The sequence below is a fragment of the Amblyraja radiata genome, chromosome 5, assembly GCF_010909765.2.
Source record: "Amblyraja radiata isolate CabotCenter1 chromosome 5, sAmbRad1.1.pri, whole genome shotgun sequence".
NCBI classification, from domain to species: Eukaryota; Metazoa; Chordata; class Chondrichthyes; order Rajiformes; family Rajidae; genus Amblyraja; species Amblyraja radiata.
Window position 1 is genome coordinate 114,762,864 of NC_045960.1, and position 18,534 is coordinate 114,781,397.

The following is an 18,534-nucleotide window of genomic DNA, read 5'->3' on the forward strand; positions in this document are numbered from 1 at the left end:
TGGCGAACATGTGGCGAACGCAGAGTCTCCTGCACGCGCCTAAAAAGACGCCTAAGTGGGACAGGCCCATATCTCTCTTGAAAGCATCCAGAGAACCAGCCTCCACCGCCCTTTGAGGCAGAGAATTCCACAGACTCACAACTCTCTCTGTGAGAAAAAGTGTTTCCTCATCCATGTTCACCTATCCATGTTCTCCACAGATGCTGCCTGACCCGCTGAGTTACTCCAGCACTCTGTGAAACGTTACCTATCCATGTTCTCCACAGATGCTGCCTGACCCGCTGAGTTACTCCAGCACTCTGTGAAACGTCACCTATCCATGTTCTCCACAGATGCTGCCTGGCCCGCTGAGTTATGTTGCAGCAGCATCTATGGAGGTAAGGAAATAGGCAACGTTTCGGGCCGAAATCCTTCTGGAAATAGGCAACGTTTCGGGCCGAAACCCTTACGGGTTTCAGCCCAAAACGTTGCCTATTTCCTTAGCTCCATAGATGCTGCTGCACCCGCTGAGTTACTCCAGCACTCTGTGAAACGTCACCTATCCATGTTCTCCACAGATGCTGCCTGACCCGCTGAGTTACTCCAGCACTTTGTGTTTTATTCCAGACTTTGACAAGTTCTGCTCCTGTCTTCATCGGGAGGTCTATGAGATACGTTTCCACTCTTTAAACTTTAGAGATGCAGCGTGGAAACAGGCCCTTTGGCCCACCGAGTCCGCACCGACCAGCGACAACACCATACACCAGCACTATCCTACACACTAGCGACAATTTACAACAGCCAATAACATAAATGAGTAAGTGCTACCGTAGGAGGTGCTTGGGACAGGTATTATAACAACATTTAAAAGACATTTGGACACTACACTCTTGGTGAGACCACACCTGGAGTATTGCGTACAGTTTTGGTCTCCTAATCTGAGGAAAGACATTCTTGCCATAGAGGGAGTACAGAGAAGGTTCACCAGACTGATTACTGGGATGTCAGGACTTTCATATGAAGAAAGACTGGATAGACTCGGCTTGTACTCGCTAGAATTTAGAAGATTGAGGGGGGATTTTATAGAAACTTACAAAATTCTTAAGGGGTTGGACAGGCTAGATGCAGGAAGATTGTTCCCGATGTTGGGGAAGTCCAGAACAAGGAATCACAGTTTAAGATTAAGAGGGAAGTCTTGTAGGACCGAGATGAGAAAATCATTTTTTACACAGAGAGTGGTGAATCTGTGGAATTCTCTGCCACAGAAGGTAGTTGAGGCCAGTTCATTGGCTATATTTAAGAGGGAGTTAGATGTGGCCCTTGTGGCTAAAGGGATCAGGGGGTATGGAGAGAAGGCAGGGATGGGATACTGAGTTGGATGATCAGCCATGATTATATTGAATGGCGGTGCAGGCTCGAAGGGCCGAATGGCCTACTCCTGCACATATTTTCTATGTTTCTATGTACATGGATAGGAGAGGTTTACATGGAGAAGGTGGGACTCGAGTAGCGTTGGGGCAACATTGATGTCATGGGCTAGATGGGCTGAAGGGCTGGTTTCCATGCTGTGTGACACTATGACGGCACTGGAGAGGCAGTGCTGCTACTCTGACTGCCTGTCTCTCAGGACTGACGCCCGCAGTTACAGTTCACTCATCCACTTACCCCCCCCTTTACTTTCATTAGCTGAATCATCTATTGCTAAATAAAGCATTTTTAAAAATTATGTTCAGGAACTAAAAATATTGAATCATTTAAATGTATTCCCTGGTTACAACAGGTGCAAAGCCGTTGCGGGACTGGAGTGCGGCTGCCAGGAGACTTCTTCTTCTTGCGTATGGCGTGCACAGCCTAAAGTTGGCCGCCAGCATAGATTGGGAGCAACACGAGAACTCATCAGACCATGTGGGAGAACAGTGTTGAGCCAGATCTGGCAGGCGGGACAGTCACTCAGACGTGGGCCCTCTACACGAATATTCTGAGATTATTTCACTTTAGTTTATTGTCACGTATACCGAGGTACAGTGAAAAGCTTCTGTTGTGTGCTAACCAGTCAGCGGAAAGACAATATATGATTACAATCGAGCCAAGTGATCAGAATCAGGTAACATCCAGGTGAATCCCTTCTGCACCCGTTGCTAAAGTCTGAAACTGAACACTAAGTATTGCAGGCTTTTCCCAGGGAGCGTGATTGGGACCAGGTTAATTCCCGGGATGGTGGGACTGTCATATGCTGAGAGAATGGAGCAGCTGGGCTTGTACACTCTGGAGTTTAGAAGGATGAGAGGGCATCTTATTGAAACATATAAGATTGTTAAGGGTTTGGACACGCTAGAGGCAGGAAACATGTTCCCGATGTTGGGGGAGTCCAGAACCAGGGGCCACAGTTTAAGAATAAGGGGTCGGCCATTTGTAACGGAGATGAGGAAACACTTTGAGTCTGTGGAATTCTTTGCCTCAGAGGGTGGTGGAGGCAGGTTCTCTGGATACTTTCAAGAGAGAGCTAGATAGGGCTCTTAAAGATAGCGGAGTCAGGGGATATGGGGAGAAGGCAGGAACGGCTACTGATTGTGGATGATCAGCAATGATCACATTGAATGGCGGTGCTGGCTCAAAGGGCCGAATGGCCTACTCCTGCACCTATTGTCTATTGTTTATTGCCGAGTTTTAAATCTGACAAAGGACACAATTCTAGCAGGAACAACAAAGACCAAGGTGTGACTAGTGTGTGGAAACAGTGCGGCAGGGATCTGCATTGGATATTAGACTGTGGGTGATTGACGGGCCTCTGGAGAGCAGTGAGAGAGTAGACATTGCAATAATGTGATTAGCAAATCTGCAGCTGAAATATGTCGGGTCTGTGGGGAGTTCCCTTTCTCATCCAATAACAAGTGAAACCTCACTGCCAATCTGTAGCCCCAGATGTTGTGTACACTGGCGACAGATGTTGTGTACACTGGGGCCAGATGTGTGGGCAGTGGTGCCAGATGTTGTGTACACTGGTGCCAGTGTTGTGTACACTGGCGCCAGATGTTGTGTACACTGGCGCCAGATGTGTGGGCAGTGGGGCAAAATGTGTACACTGGGGCCAGATGTGTACACTGGTGCCAGATGTTGTGTACACTGGGGCCAGATGTTGTGTACACTGGGGCCAGATGTTGTGTACACTGGGGCCAGATGTGTGGGCAGTGGGGCCAGATGTGTACACTGGGACCAGATGTTGTGTACACTGGGGCCAGATGTGTGGCACTGGGCCAGATGTGTGGGCAGTGGTGCCAGATGTTGTGTACACTGGCTCCAGTTGTGTGGGCTGTGGGGCCAGATGTGTACACTGGGGCCAGATGTGTGGGCAGTGGTGCCAGATGTATACACTGGGGCCAGATGTGTGGGCAGTGGGCCCAGATGTGTGGGCAGTGGTGCCAGATGTGTACACTGGGGCCAGATGTGTGGCAGTGGCGCTAGTATCAGTCCACTGTATTGGTTCGATTGTAATCAGGTTGAGGGGCAGCACGGTGGAGCAGTGGTAGAGTTGCTGCCTCACAGCGCCAGAGACCCAGGTTCAATCCTGACGACAGGTGCTGTCTGTACGGAGTTTGCACGTTCTTCCCGTGACCTGCGTGGGTTTTCTCAGGGTGCTCCCGTTTCCTCCCACACTCCAAAGACGTACAGGCTTGTAGATTAATTGGCTTCTGTAAATTGTCCCTGTTGTGGAGGATAGAACTCGTGTGTGGGGTGACCAGAGGTTGGCACAGACTCGGTGGGCCAAAGGGCCTGTTTCCGCGTTGTACCTCTAAACCAAACTAAACTATAGTCTTTCCGCTGACTGGTTAGCACGCAACCAAAGCTTTTCACTGTACCTCGGTACACGGGACAATAAACTCAACTGAAACTAAATCAGAATAGGAATTTACGAGGCTGGGTTTAATGTGCTAGTGTTAGTTTTCAGCACATTTCCTCCGACCACAGCAGACCACACCCGTAGGATTCTGAGTTCTGGAACCCGTCCCCTAATTTTAGGAAGAACATTCTTGCTATTGAGGGAGTGCAGCGTAGGTTTATAAGGTTAATTCCCGGGATGGCGGGACTGTCATATGCTGAGAGAATGGAGCAGCTGGGCTTGTACACTCTGGAGTTTAGAAGGATGAGAGGGTTTCTTATTGAAACATATAAGATTATTAAGGGTTTGGACACGCTAGAGGCAGGAAACATGTTCCCGATATTGGGGGAGTCCAGAACCATTGGCCACAGTTTAAGAATAAGGGGTAAGCCATTTAGAACGGAGACGAGGAAACACTTTTTCTCATGGAGAGTGGAGAGTCTGTGGAATTCTCTGCCTCAGAGGGCGGTGGAGGTCGTTCTCTGGATACTTTCAAGAGAGAGCTAGATAGGGCTCTTAAAGATAGTGGAGTCAGGGGATTTGGGGAGAAGGCAGGAACGGGGTACTGATTGGGGTTGATCAGCCATGATCATATTGAATGGCGGTGCTGGCTCGAAGGGCTGAATGGCCTCCTCCTGCACCTATTGTCTATTTTCTCCTTAGTTAAAGATAATGTGTGTACATTGGAAGTGTTCAGGGTTTTGCTGCCATTGTGCGGGTCATTGGTGAGACCACATCAAAGGTCCTGTGTACTTGAATGGCCTTGTTACTTAAAAGTAAGTGTGTGTACATTTAGTGGAGGTTTCCTGGCTAATGTCTGGAATTGACTGTGTGTGTGTTGTGAGGACCAGTTGGCCAGGTGGGACGGCATTGCAGTTGTGTAGAAGAGTGAGAAGGAACTTGACTCTTATTCACAGAGAGGGTGCTGGATGCATGGAACAAGCTGCCGGAGGAGGTCGATGAGGCAGGGACTATAACAACATTTAAAAGATATTTGGATAGGTACATGGATAGGGAAGGTTTAGAGGGATGGAGACCAATTGCAAGAGGCTCTTGGCAAGAGACTGTGCATCTACCCAATCTATTCCTCTCATTCTACACACACTAAGGACAATTTACAAATTTACCAAAGCCAATGAACCTACAAACCTGTATAGTTTCGGGATGTGGGAGGAAACCAGAGCACCCGGAGAAAACCCACACAGGTCACAGGGAGAAAGTACAAACTCTGTGCAGACAGCACCCGTAGTCAGGATAGAACCTGTGTCTCTGGCGCTGTGAGGCAGCAGCTCTACCCGCTGCACCAATGTGTTGTCAAGCTGGAAACGGTACAGAGAAGGTTTACCAGGATGTTGCCAGGATCCAAGTGTGTGAGCTACAGGGAGAGGTTGAGTAGGCTGGGTCTCTATTCCATGGAGCGCAGGTGGATGAGGGGTGATCTTATAGAGGTGTATAAAATCATGAGAGGAATAGATCGGGTAGATGCACAGAGTCTCTTGTCCAGAGTAGGGGAATCGAGGACCAGAGGGAATAGGTTTACAGGTTTGGAGGGATATGGACCAAACGCAAGCAGGTGGGACTAGTGTAGATGGGACATGTTGGCCGGTGTGGGCAGGTTGGGCTGAAGGGCCTGTTTCCACACTGTATCACTCTATGTCCTGTGGTAGGCAAGGGGAGATCTGCCTACAACAGGCATCACCTGTCTGGCCCTCCATCACATTGTCAGATGGTGGACAGGCAGACAGACAGACAGACAGACAGACAGGCAGACAGACAGAAAGGCAGACAGGCAGACAGACAGAAAGGCAGGCAGGCAGACAGGCAGACAGACAGACAGACAGACAGACAGACAGACAGACAGACAGACAGACAGACAGACAGACAGGCAGGCAGGCAGGCAGGCAGGCAGGCGGACGGACGGACGGACGGACGGACGGACGGACGGACGGACGGACGGACGGGCGGGCGGGCGGGCGGGCGGGCGGGCGGGCGGACGGACGGACGGACGGACGGACGGACGGACGGACGGACGGACGGACGGACGGACGGACGGACGGACGGACGGACAGACAGACAGACAGACAGACAGACAGACAGACAGACAGACAGACAGACAGAAAGGCAGGCAGACAGACAGACAGACAGACAGACAGACAGACAGACAGACAGACAGACAGACAGACAGACAGACAGACAGACAGGCAGGCAGACAGACAGACAGACAGACAGACAGGCAGGCAGGCAGGCAGGCAGACAGACAGCAACACACAGCTGGGATGGAGCTGAGGGAAAGACTACATGGGAAAGAGAGATGATGGCAGTAACCAGCGTGCAACTGCATCCTAGCAACAAGGGCAAGGCAATGGAAGGAGAATCAGGGAAGGACTGCGAGAGAAACTCTTCCATCTGCATTTGAAGAGAGTGCTGGGCATTTTGAGTTATTTGAGATAATGATATTATCTCCAGCCTCCAGCCCAGGTACCTGCGTCATCATGACGGGCTACAGGTGAACACGGCAAGTTGCACGTGTCAACATGTCAGGCTACATGTGTTTACATGTGTGAACATAACAGAACATTATTTCTCCCAGTGACAGATGATTTGTTTAACTGCGGAGAGAGAGATTGTGTGGGGCTGCGATTGGAGAATGGGTCTGATATTAGAGTGGATACACATTTGATTAGTTATTCAGTTAGATGAAGCACGAAGCTGATCATTACCAATGGGACTGACGCAGACTGCATGGGTGGTGTGGTATTGATCCTCAATGCTGAGTGTGAAGATTCACAGTCAATGTAATGAAACAAGCAGCTCGCCCTGTTCCACACGTTGTCCAAAGCACTCTCCCAATGTATCCTCTACTTCATTACCCACGGAGACCGTCTAAAAAATGGATTGAAACAAAATGACTCCACGATGGCGCAGCGGTAGAGTTGTAGCCTCACAGCACCAGAGACCAGGGTTCAATCCTGAACACGGGTGCTGTCTGTACGGAGTTTGCACGTTCTCCCCGTGACCTGTGGGGGTTTTCTCCGGGTGCTCCGGTTTCCTCCCACACTGCAAAGACGTGCAGGTTTGTAGGTTCATTGGCTTGGTGTAATTGTAACTTGTCCCTAGTGGGTGTAGGATGGTGTTAGTGTGTGGGGGTCGCTGGTCGGCACGGACTGGGTGGGTCAAAGCGCCTGTTTCCACACTGTCTCTCTAAACTAATGTGAATGAAGTTTCACCACTGGATAGAGAATAGACAAGAATGCTGGAGAAACTCAGCGGGTGAGGCAGCATCTATGGAGCGAAGGAATAGGTGACGTTTCAGGTCGAGACCCTTCTTCAGGGTTTTCAGTTCACCATGTCACAGGTTGCTTTGTCCTTTGTGCCTGTGTGTAATGACTGAGACAGTGACAGAAGGTGACACAACTCCTGGGCACGTCTGTCGGAGCTGGACCTGAGCCTATACTCCAGGCACCGCCCGTAATTCCCAGCACACAACAACACTGCTGGAGATTCACAGCTGGCACGAGGGGCCGAATGGCCTACTCCTGCACCTATTGTCTATTGTCTCCTCTCATCGCCGCACTTCAGAAACACCAGGGATTTGAATAAAAGCTGGAGTAGAAAGCTTCATGTGAATGATGAACAAATCACATCTCAGCCTGGGTGTGCATGTGTACACATAATTAGATTCTGGTCACACCACTGTCCTTTACTGGGTACATTATTCAATGCCACTGACCTGTACAGTATGAAAACAGGCCCTTCAGCCCACCTTGTCCATGCTGACCAAGCTGACACACTGGGCTAGTCTCATTTGCCTGCATTTGACCCCCATCCCTCTAAACCCGTCTTGTCCAAATGTCTTTTACAAATGGCAGTTGTACCAACTCCCACAGCTTCCTCTGGCAGCTCGTTCCATACACGGACCACCCTCTGAGAGAACATGTTGCCGCTGAGGTCACTCCTAGATGTCTCCGCTGCCTTCTGGTTTCAGAGTCCTCGACCCGAGTGTCAGCGTTCACTCTCTCCATGCCCCTTGTGATCTTGTACAAGATATAAAAGGACTGGACAAGCTAGATGCAGGAAAATTGTTCCCAATGTTGGGTGAGTCCAGAACCAGGGGCCACAGTCTTAGAATGAAGGGGAGGTCATTTAAGACTGAGGTGAGAAAAAACTTTTTCATCCAGAGAGTCGTGAATTTGTGGAATTCCCTGCCACAGAGGGCAGTAGAGGCCAAGTCACTGCATGGATTTAAGAGAGAGTTAGATAGAGCTCTAGGGGCTAGTGGAGTCAAGGGATATGGGGAGGAACGGGGTACTGATTGGGGATGATCAGCCATGATCACAATGAATGGCGGTGCTGGCTCGAAGGGCCGAATGGCCTCCTCCTGCATGTTTCTATTGATTTGTTTCTTCAACTCGGAGACGTGTGTCACTGCTTTACGCTCAGAAAGAACTCAATTGCAATTGACTTTACTTTTCCAAGTGAAAGCTGGAGGTAAATACTAATAGCTTGATGTGATTATTATTGGTGATGTTCACAGCTAGACAGTGATAACACATTGTGATCACACAGGACTGCCAGCACACGCACTTTTTATTCTCTGGCTTTCGACACTGGCTGAGACATTGCTCCTGTTCTTAGTGCTTTTAATGTCTTTTAATTTTTACTGTTTTTAGTCCTTCGTTTTATGGTTTTTAATGGTTTGTAATAACTTTTTGTCCATGAGTTCTCATGTACAGCACTTTGTGGCAACTGCGGTTGTTTAAAGTGCTTTATAAATAAAGTTATTATTATTATTAAAGAATTCCACAGATTCACCACCCTCTGACTAAACCCCTTCACAATTATTAGTATTCCGGCTTATTTTGAATGGCATACGATGGCAATAGTTTTATGCACAATATATTTCACACAGTCCAACAGCAGCGGAACAGGCCCTTCGGCCCAACTCGTCCATGCAGACCAAGATGCCCCATCTAAGCTAGTCCCATTTGCCCAAGTTTGGCCCTAAACCCTCTAAACCAGGGGTCGGCAACCTGTGGCCCCCGGGCCGAATGCGGCCCGTAACCCGAAATCATCCGGCCCGCAGGCGGATTTTTTGTCCTGTCATCATCCGGCCCACCGAGCGCCGGCCCCTGAGCATCAACGCCCCGAGTGCTGAGCTCTGGCCGTACCGCATCCTGTACAAAGCCGCCGGCACGGCCATGCACCTTCTGTCAACACGTTTAAGATAGAACTACAGTTGCTGGAAAAATCGAAGGTAGATGAAAATGCTGGAGAAACTCAGCGGGTGAGAGAGACAAACAAGGATTGCACGAGGCTGCCTCACCCGCTGAGTTTCTCCAGCATTTTTATCCACCTTCTGTGAACATGTGATTTGATGCCTGCCATCCGTGGCGGGATGGGGGCGGGAACCATGTGTACACGTGATAGATGTGGCCCGCCACCTGCTCACAGACATGCGTCCCAGCCCCTATGCAGAACAAGGTTGCCCACCCCTGGTCTAAACCTTTCCTTTCCATGCAGCGGTACAAGGGAGTCTATGTTTCTATGTAGTTTTTGTTATTTTTTGTTGGGGTATGTGTGTGGGGGGGTGGGGGTGGTGGGGTGGTGGGGGGGTGGGGGTAACTTTTAAATCTCTCCCTGCACGGGAGACCCGACCTTTTCTTTGTCGGGTCTCCGTTGTCGTTGGGGCTGCAACGAGGAGCGGCCTCCAACAGGCAGGAAGACCGGGGGCTCTGGTGCCGACTACTCACCTCATCGTCGCGGAGCTGGCCGAGTCCAGAGCGGGTGGAGCTGTGGTGGACGCTGCTGCGCCCCGACCTCCGGAGATTCGATGGCTGCAACTGCGGGTTTGGCGGACGGCAGCACCGGGAGCCCGCGGGTCCCTGGAGGGAGACCGCTTTTCGGGGCTTCCGCAACGGCTACTTCTCCCGCCCGAGTTGCGGGGTTGAAGAGCACCTGGAGCGGGGCCTTACAGCACCGCGCCGCGCAGCTTGGAATGGCTGCGGGACTCTGCGAGCGCACGCCGGGGGCTCTAACACCAAGACCCGGTGCGCGACCTTGCATCACCCGGCGTGGCTTTAATGGCCGCGGGACAATTCGCCATCGCCCGCCGGGGGCTTTGACTTTGACTCTGACATCGGGGGGGGAGTGCAGTGGAGAGATAAGTTTTTTTGGCCTTCCATCACAGCAATGTGATGGATGTTTATGTAAATTATGTTGTGTCTTGGGTCTATTTGTTTGTAATGTATGGCTGCAGAAACGACATTTCGTTTGGACCTCAAGGGGTCCAAATGACAATAAATTGAATTGTATTGTATTGTATTGTATGGAACCACAAGGTGCTGGAGAAACTCAGTGGGTCAAGCTGCATCTGTGGGGGTCTGGACAGATTGATTAAAAGAGTCTGAAGGACTTAAACACCTCCTCTCTACAATCCCTCCCTCAATGTTCAATGTTTGCCTCAACGGAGATGTTTGCCCATCTCTCATCCTCAGCTAGTGGGAGGTTCGAGGCAGTGAGGTGTCTTCAGAAGAGGGGGCTCAATGGAGAGAACCATCACATGGGAACATAGAACAGTATAGCACAGGAACAGGCCCTTCGGCCCACAATGTCTGTGCTGAGCAAACCATGTCTTATCTCCCTGCACGTGATCCACATCCATCCATATCCGTGTTGCGACTCAAACACCACAATCGTATCTGCCTCCACCACCACCCCTGGCAGCACGTTCCAGGCACCCACCACCCTCTGTGTAAAACATCTCCTTTAAACTTTGCCCCTCTCACCTTCATGCTGTGCCCTCTGGTGTGTGATATTTTCATTCTGGATAAAGGTTCTGACTGTCTACCTTATCTGTTATATAATTCTCTCAGGTCCTGAATGTTCCACCAGCCCATGGTCGCCGACACTGGATTGAATAGACGGGCTGTTTGGATTCATCGTGTGCCGGAACCTCACATTCCATCTCTGTTTTAGTGGAGTATTGTGTGCAGTTTTGGTCCCCTAATTTGAGGAAGAACATTCTTGCTATTGAGGGAGTGCAGCGTAGGTTTACAAGGTTAATTCCCGGGATGGCGGGACTGTCATATGCTGAGAGAATGGAGCAGCTGGGCTTGTACACTCTGGAGTTTAGAAGGATGAGAGGGCATCTCATTGAAACATGTAAGATTGTTAAGGGTTTGGACAGGCTAGAGGCAGGAAACATGTTCCCGATGTTGGGGGAGTCCAGAACCAGGGGCCACAGTTTAAGAATAAGGGGTAAGCCATTTAGAATGGAGACAAGGAAACACTTTTTCTTACAGAGAGTTGTGAGTCTGTGGAATTCCCTGCCTATTGACTCACAGTAAACTCACTGCACTGGTCCCTGCCTTTACCCAGGCAGCAGTGGCCATGTAAACCTTGTATATGAGCTGTGTTGAGCATGATATAAGGTCAGGTGCCCAGCGCAGTGAGACGGCTTCCTCTCCCAGTCAACACGATAGACAATAGGTGCAGGAGTAGGCCATTCGGACTTCGAGCCAGCACCGCCATTCAATGTGATCATGGCTGATCATCCACAATCAGTACCCCGTTCCTGCCTTCTCCCCATATCCCCTGACTCCGTTATCTTTAAGAGCCCTATCTAGCTCTCTCTTGAAAGTATCCAGAGAACCGGCCTCCACCGCCCCCTGAGGTATTGAAATTGAAATTGAATTGAATTGAATTGAATAAATGGGTCAAAGCCCATAACGTCACCTATCCATGTTCTCCACAGATGCTGCCTGACCCGCTGAGTTACTCCAGCACTCTGTGAAACGTCACCTATCCATGTTCTCCACAGATGCTGCCTGACCCGCTGAGTTACTCCAGCACTCTGTGAAACGTCACCTATCCATGTTCCCCACAGATGCTGCCTGACCCGCTGAGTTATGGTGCAGCAGCATCTGTGGAGCTAAGGAAATAGGCAACGTTTCGGGCCGAAACCCTTCTGGAAATAGGCAACGTTTCGGGCCGAAACCCGAAAGGGTTTCGGCCTGAAACGTTGCCTATTTCCTTAGCTCCATAGATGCTGCTGCACCCGCTGAGTTACTCCAGCACTCTGTGAAACGTCACCTATCCATGTTCTCCACAGATGCTGCCTGACCCGCTGAGTTACTCCAGCACTCTGCAGTTCCTTGTGCACAGTTATAAAAGAGTCACATTGAACAAATTGAGAATATTCTCATTTAGCATCACAGGCTTCCTGACCTTAGTTTTACATTTTTTTCTGGGAATGGATTTTGATGCTGAGCAGAATTCTTGGATGCTCCAGTATGTGGGCTTTGCACAGCTGAAGGAGAAGGCATCTTTCAGTGGCAGGGCTTAGTTTGATGATCCACAGCCAGAAGAAGGCAGAGTTATAGGTGACCTGCTGTGAGGCTCACTGACAATAATCAATGGTTAAAGGTTGCCGGTTGTAAGAGCTTTGTTTCCGTCACGCCTGATGAGATGCCACAGAGCTCAGCGTTCAATGCAAGGGTGAACTCATGCAGAGCAGGAAAGAACTGCAGATGCTGGTTTAAACCGAAGGTAGACACAAAATGCTGGAGTAACTCAGCGGGGCAGGCTGCATCTCTGGAGAGAAGGAATGGGTGACATTTCAGGTCGAGACCCTTCTTCAGACTGATGTCAGGGGAGGGGGAGGGACAGGGGAGGGACAGGGGAGAAACACCTTTTCTCACAGAGAGTGGTGAGTCTGTGGAATTCTCTGACTCAGAGGGCGGTGGAGGCCGGTTCTCTGGATGCTTTCAAGAGAGAGCTAGATAGGGCTCTTAAAAATAGCGGAGTCAGGGGATATGGGGAGAAGGCAGGAACGGGGTACTGATTGGGGATGATCAGCTATGATCACATTGAATGGCGGTGCTGGCTGGAAGGGCTGAATGGCCTACTCCTGCACCTATTGTCTATTGTCTATTGACAAAGATAGATTGTAGTCGGAGACAGTAAGGCTGGTGGGAGAACTGGGGAGGGGGAGGGGGAGGGGATGGAGAGAGAGGGAAAACAAGGGCTATTTGAAGTTCGAGAAGTCAATGTTCATACCACTGGGGTGTAAACTGCCTAAGGGAAATATGAGGTGCTGTTCCTCCAGTTTGCGGTGGGACTCACTCTGACAATGGAGGAGGCCCAGGACAGAAAGGTCAGATTGGGAATGGGAGGGGGAGCTAAAGTGCTGAGCAACCGGGAGATCAGGTAGGTTAAGGCGGACTGAGCGGAGGTGTTCAGAGAAACGATCGCTGAGCCTGCGCTTGGTCTCGCCGATGTGCAGTTGACACCTGGAACAGCGGATACAGTGAGGCAGAGGTTGACGTACCTCCTCCAACCTCATCTACTGTATCTGCTGTTCCAGGTGTGGACTCCTGTACATCAGCGAGGCCAAGCCCAGACTCGGCGATCGTTTTGCTGAACATCTCCACTTGCTGCACTGGCCCTTGCTGCACTGGCCCTTGCTGCACTGGCCCTTGCTGCACTGGCCCTTGCTGCAGTGGTCCTTGCTGCACTGGTCCTTGCTGCACTGGCCCTTGCTGCACTGGCCCTTGCTGCACTGGCCCTTGCTGCACTGGCCCTTGCTGCACTGGCCCTTGCTGCACTGGTCCTTGCTGCACTGGTCCTTGATGCACTGGTCCTTGATGCAGTGGCCCTTGCTGCACTAGTCCTTGCTGCACTGGTCCTTGCTGCAGCAGTCGTACCTTGATGCACCAGCGGCATCACTCATTATGCAGCACAACAGGTGACACAAGTTAGCTCGGACTGTGAAGCAGTGGGAGTCACTGAATAATGGATTCAATGCTTCCCGTTCGGTCTGCTATGAATCACTGGTTCAGCAGCTGCATTTATTATTCATCAGTATTATGCCAGGGTGATTTTAAAAACACCATTTAGCTCCACAGATGAAGCAACAAAGCTGGAAAATCCAAGTCTTTATTCAGAAGGCTTTGCTTTTATGGTTTGTGAATTTTACAAGTGAGCACATCACGTTAGCAACTGTGTCGGCTGCATGTTCAATGGGAAGTTGACATGTCACCGTGTTACTCCACGCATGTCACGGAGTGCTGGGTCCACACACACACACACAGTGACGATGGCCCATCCACACACACACACAGTGACGATGGCTCATCCACACACACACACAGTGACGATGGCCCATCCACACACACACACAGTGACGATGGCCCACACACACACAGTGACGATGGCCCATCCACACACACACACAGTGACGATGGCTCATCCACACACACACACAGTGACGATGGCCCATCCACACACACACACAGTGACGATGGCCCACACACACACACACACAGTGACGATGGCCCACACACACACACACACAGTGACGATGGCCCACACACACACACACACAGTGACGATGGCCCACACACACACACACACAGTGACGATGGCCCACACACACACACACACAGTGACGATGGCCCATCCACACACACACACAGTGACGATGGCCCATCCACACACACACACAGTGACGATGGCCCATCCACACACACACACACACACAGTGACGATGGCCCATCCACACACACACACAGTGACGATGGCCCATCCACACACACACACAGTGACGATGGCCCATCCACACACACACACAGTGACGATGGCCCATCCACACACACACACGCTGCAAGTGGCAGCAGTCCAGGTTTATGGGATGCCGCCCTCTCAGTTACAAGTGATGAAGGTTTGACAAATTGCAGGTATTGATCGGAGAGACTGATCAGTGATACTTGGATGAGAACATACAGGGCAAGATTAGCAAGTTTGCTGATGATACAAAAGTGGGTGGTTTTGCAGATAGTGAAGATGGTTGTGAACGATTGCAGCAGGATCTGGATCGATTGGCCAGATGGGCGGAGGAATGGTTGATGGTATTTAACACAGAGAAGTGTGAGGTGTTGCAATTTGGGACGTCTAACAAGGGCAGGACCTACACAGTGAATGGTCGGCCTCTGGGTAGTGTTGTAGAGCAGAGGGCTCTAGGAGTACAGGTGCATGGTTCCTTGAAGGCCGAGTTGCAAGGTTTTCTCCGAGATCTTCGGTTTGCTCCCACACTTTTTCTCACAGAGAGTTGTGAGTCAGAGGGCGGTGGAGGCAGGTTCTCTGGATACTTTCAAGAAAGAGCTAGATAGGGCTCTTAAAGATAGCGGAGTCAGGGGATATGGGGAGAAGGCAGGAACGGGGTACAGATTGGGGATGATCAGCCATGATCACATTGAATGGCGGTGCTGGCTCGAAGGGCCGAATGGCCTACTCCTGCACCTATTATCTATTATCTACAACAAAGACGTACAGGTTTGTAAGCTAATTGACGGTATAAATGTAAATTGTTCCTGGTGTCGGCCATTGTTGGTGTGCTGGTCAGTGCGAACTCGATGGGCCGAAGGGCCTGTTCCAGCACTGTATCTCTAAACTGCAAATCCTTGTTAATCTGTGTCGAATCAGTAGTAAAGAAAGTAAACTCAATGCTAGCATTTCTTTCAAGAGGACTTGTAAAACCAGGGATGTCATGCTGAGGATGTATTTCTACTCCTATCACATGGCCTTATGACTAAACTAAACTAAACTAAACTACCTCCTCTGGCAGCACATTCCATATATACTCCGCACCAAGTTAAAAAATCGCTCCTCCACTTGCTATTACACCTTCCCCCTCTCACCTGAAACCTATGCCCACTGGTTCTTGATCCGCTTGCTCTGGGTAAATAACTGTGTGCATCCACCCTGTCTATTCCCCTCCAATGAACAATGGGACACGATCTCATCAGCAATAATTTGATGCAACGCGGACACAGAATCAAGTAACGATGAATGATGGCCATTTACTGTCAAGTTAAACCTTTCCTACTGTCTGAAGAGAGGTCCTGAAACGTCACCTATCCATGTTCTCCACAGATGCTGCCTGACCCGCTGAGTTACTCCAGCACTCTGTGAAACGTCACCTATCCATGTTCTCCACAGATGCTGCCTGACCCGCTGAGTTACTCCAGCACTCTGTGAAACGTCACCTATCCATGCTCTCCACAGATGCTGCCTGACCCGCTGAGTTACTCCAGCACTCTGTGAAACGTCACCTATCCATGTTCTCCACAGATGCTGCCTGACCCGCTGAGTTATGGTGCAGCAGCATCTGTGGAGCTTAGGAAATAGGCAACGTTTCGGGCCGAAACCCTTCTGGAAATAGGCAACGTTTCGGCCCGAAACGTTGCCTATTTCCTTAGCTCCATAGATGCTGCTGCACCCGCTGAGTTACTCCAGCACTCTGTGAAACGTCACCTGTCCATGTTCTCCACAGATGCTGCCTGACCCGCTGAGTTACTCCAGCACTCTGTGAAACGTCACCTATCCATGTTCTCCACAGATGCTGCCTGACCCGCTGAGTTACTCCAGCACTCTGTGAAACGTCACCTATCCATGTTCTCCACAGATGCTGCCTGACCCGCTGAGTTACTCCAGCACTCTGTGAAACGTCACCTACCCATGTTCTCCACAGATGCTGCCTGACCCGCTGAGTTACTCCAGCACTTTGTATTTAGACATAGAAACATAGAAAATAGGTGCAGGAGTAGGCCATTCGGCCCTTCGAGCCTGCACCGCCATTCAATATGATCATGGCTGATCATCCAACTCAGTATCCTGTACCTGCCTTCTCTCCATACCCCCTGATCCCTTTAGCCACAAGGGCCACATCTAACTCCCTCTTAAATTCAGCCAACGAACTGGCCTCAACTACCTTCTGTGGCAGAGAATTCCAGAGATTCACCACTGTGTGAAAAATGTTTTCCTCATCTCGGTCCTAAAAGATTTCCCCCTTATCCTTAAACTGTGACCCCTTGTTCTGGACTTCCCCAACATCGGAAACAATCTTCCTGCATCTAGCCTGTCCAATCCCTTAAGAATTTTGTAAGTTTCTATAAGATCCCCCCTCAATCTTCTAAATTCTAGCGAGTACAAACCGAGTCTATCCAGTCTTTCTTCATATGAAAGTCCTGACATCCCAGGAATCAGTCTGGTGAACCTTCTCTGTACTCCCTCTATGGCAAGAATGTCTTTCCTCAGATTAGGAGACCAAAACTGTACGCAATACTCCAGGTGTGGTCTCACCAAGACCCTGTACAACTGCAGTAGAACCTCCCTGCTCCTATACTCAAATCCTTTTGCTATGAATGCTAACATACCATTCGCCTTCTTCACTGCCTGCTGCACCTGCATGCCTACTTTCAATGACTGGTGTACCATGACACCCAGGTCTCGTTGCATCTCCCCCTTTCCTAATCGGCCACCATTCAGATAATAATCTACTTTCCTGTTTTTGCCACCAAAGTGGATAACCTCACATTTATCCACATTATACTACATCTGCCATGCATTTGCCCACTCACCCAGCCTATCCAAGTCACCTTGCAGCCTCCTAGCATCCTCCTCACAGCTAACACTGCCCCCCAGCTTCGTGTCATCCGCAAACTTGGAGATGTTGCATTCAATTCCCTCGTCCAAATCATGAATATATATCGTAAATAGCTGGGGTCCCAGAACTGAGCCTTGTGGTACCCCACTAGTCACTGCCTGCCATTGTGAAAAGGACCCGTTTACTCCTACTCTTTGCTTCCTGTCTGCCAGCCAGTTCTCTATCCACATCAATACTGAACCCCCAATACCGTATGCTTTAAGTTTGTATACTAATCTCTTATGTGGGACCTTGTCGAAAGCCTTCTGAAAGTCCAGATATAACACATCCACTGGTTCTCCCTTATCCACTCTACTAGTTACATCCTCGAAATTTAACTCAGGATTCCAGTGTGAGGGACCAGGGTTAGGGGTAGATGAGCTGATGGGCAATGTTGATAAGGGGAGGAGAGTTGATGTTATGTATGTGGACATTTGCAAATGGCATTTAACATTGAACAGTGCTACCACCACACTGATAAACACATGATTAACCATCCTGACGTGACATGGATTTAAACACAGAGTCACACAGCACAGAAAGAGGCCCTTCAGCCCAACTCGTCCCTGTTAACCCAGATGCCCCATCTACACTAATTCAATTTGCTCACATTTGGCCCATATCCCTCTAAACCGTTTCTGTGCATGTACCTGTCCAAGTGTGTTTGAAGTGTTGTTATGGTACCTGCCTTAACTACCTCCTCTGGCAGCTCATTCCAAAGTGGCATCACAGGTAGATAGGGTGGTCAAGAAGGCTTTCAGTTCAGTCACTTGGCCATCAGTCAGGATATTGAGTACTGACAGCTTCTCACGTCAGCTAGAGTATGGTCCTGACCTTTAGGAAACAGTTAAGAGACATTTAGACAGGTACATGGATAGGACAGGTTTAGAGGGATATGGGCCAAATGGAGGCAGGTGGGACTAGTGTAGATGGGACATGGTGGCTGGCATGGGCAAGGTGGGCCGAAGGGCCTGTTTCCATGCTGTCTGACCTCCCATTTACCACATTGGTGACCTTTGAACTATCTTTAATGGGGCTCCAATGTTATATCTTGCACTAAATATTGTTCCCTTTGTCCTGTATCTGTACACAGTGGACGGCTTGATTGTAACCATCACTGGATAGTGATAAACTAAACGATAGTCCCAGGTGGACTGAGTGCTTGTGGTGTAACGTTGCCTGCGGTTGTTTTTAG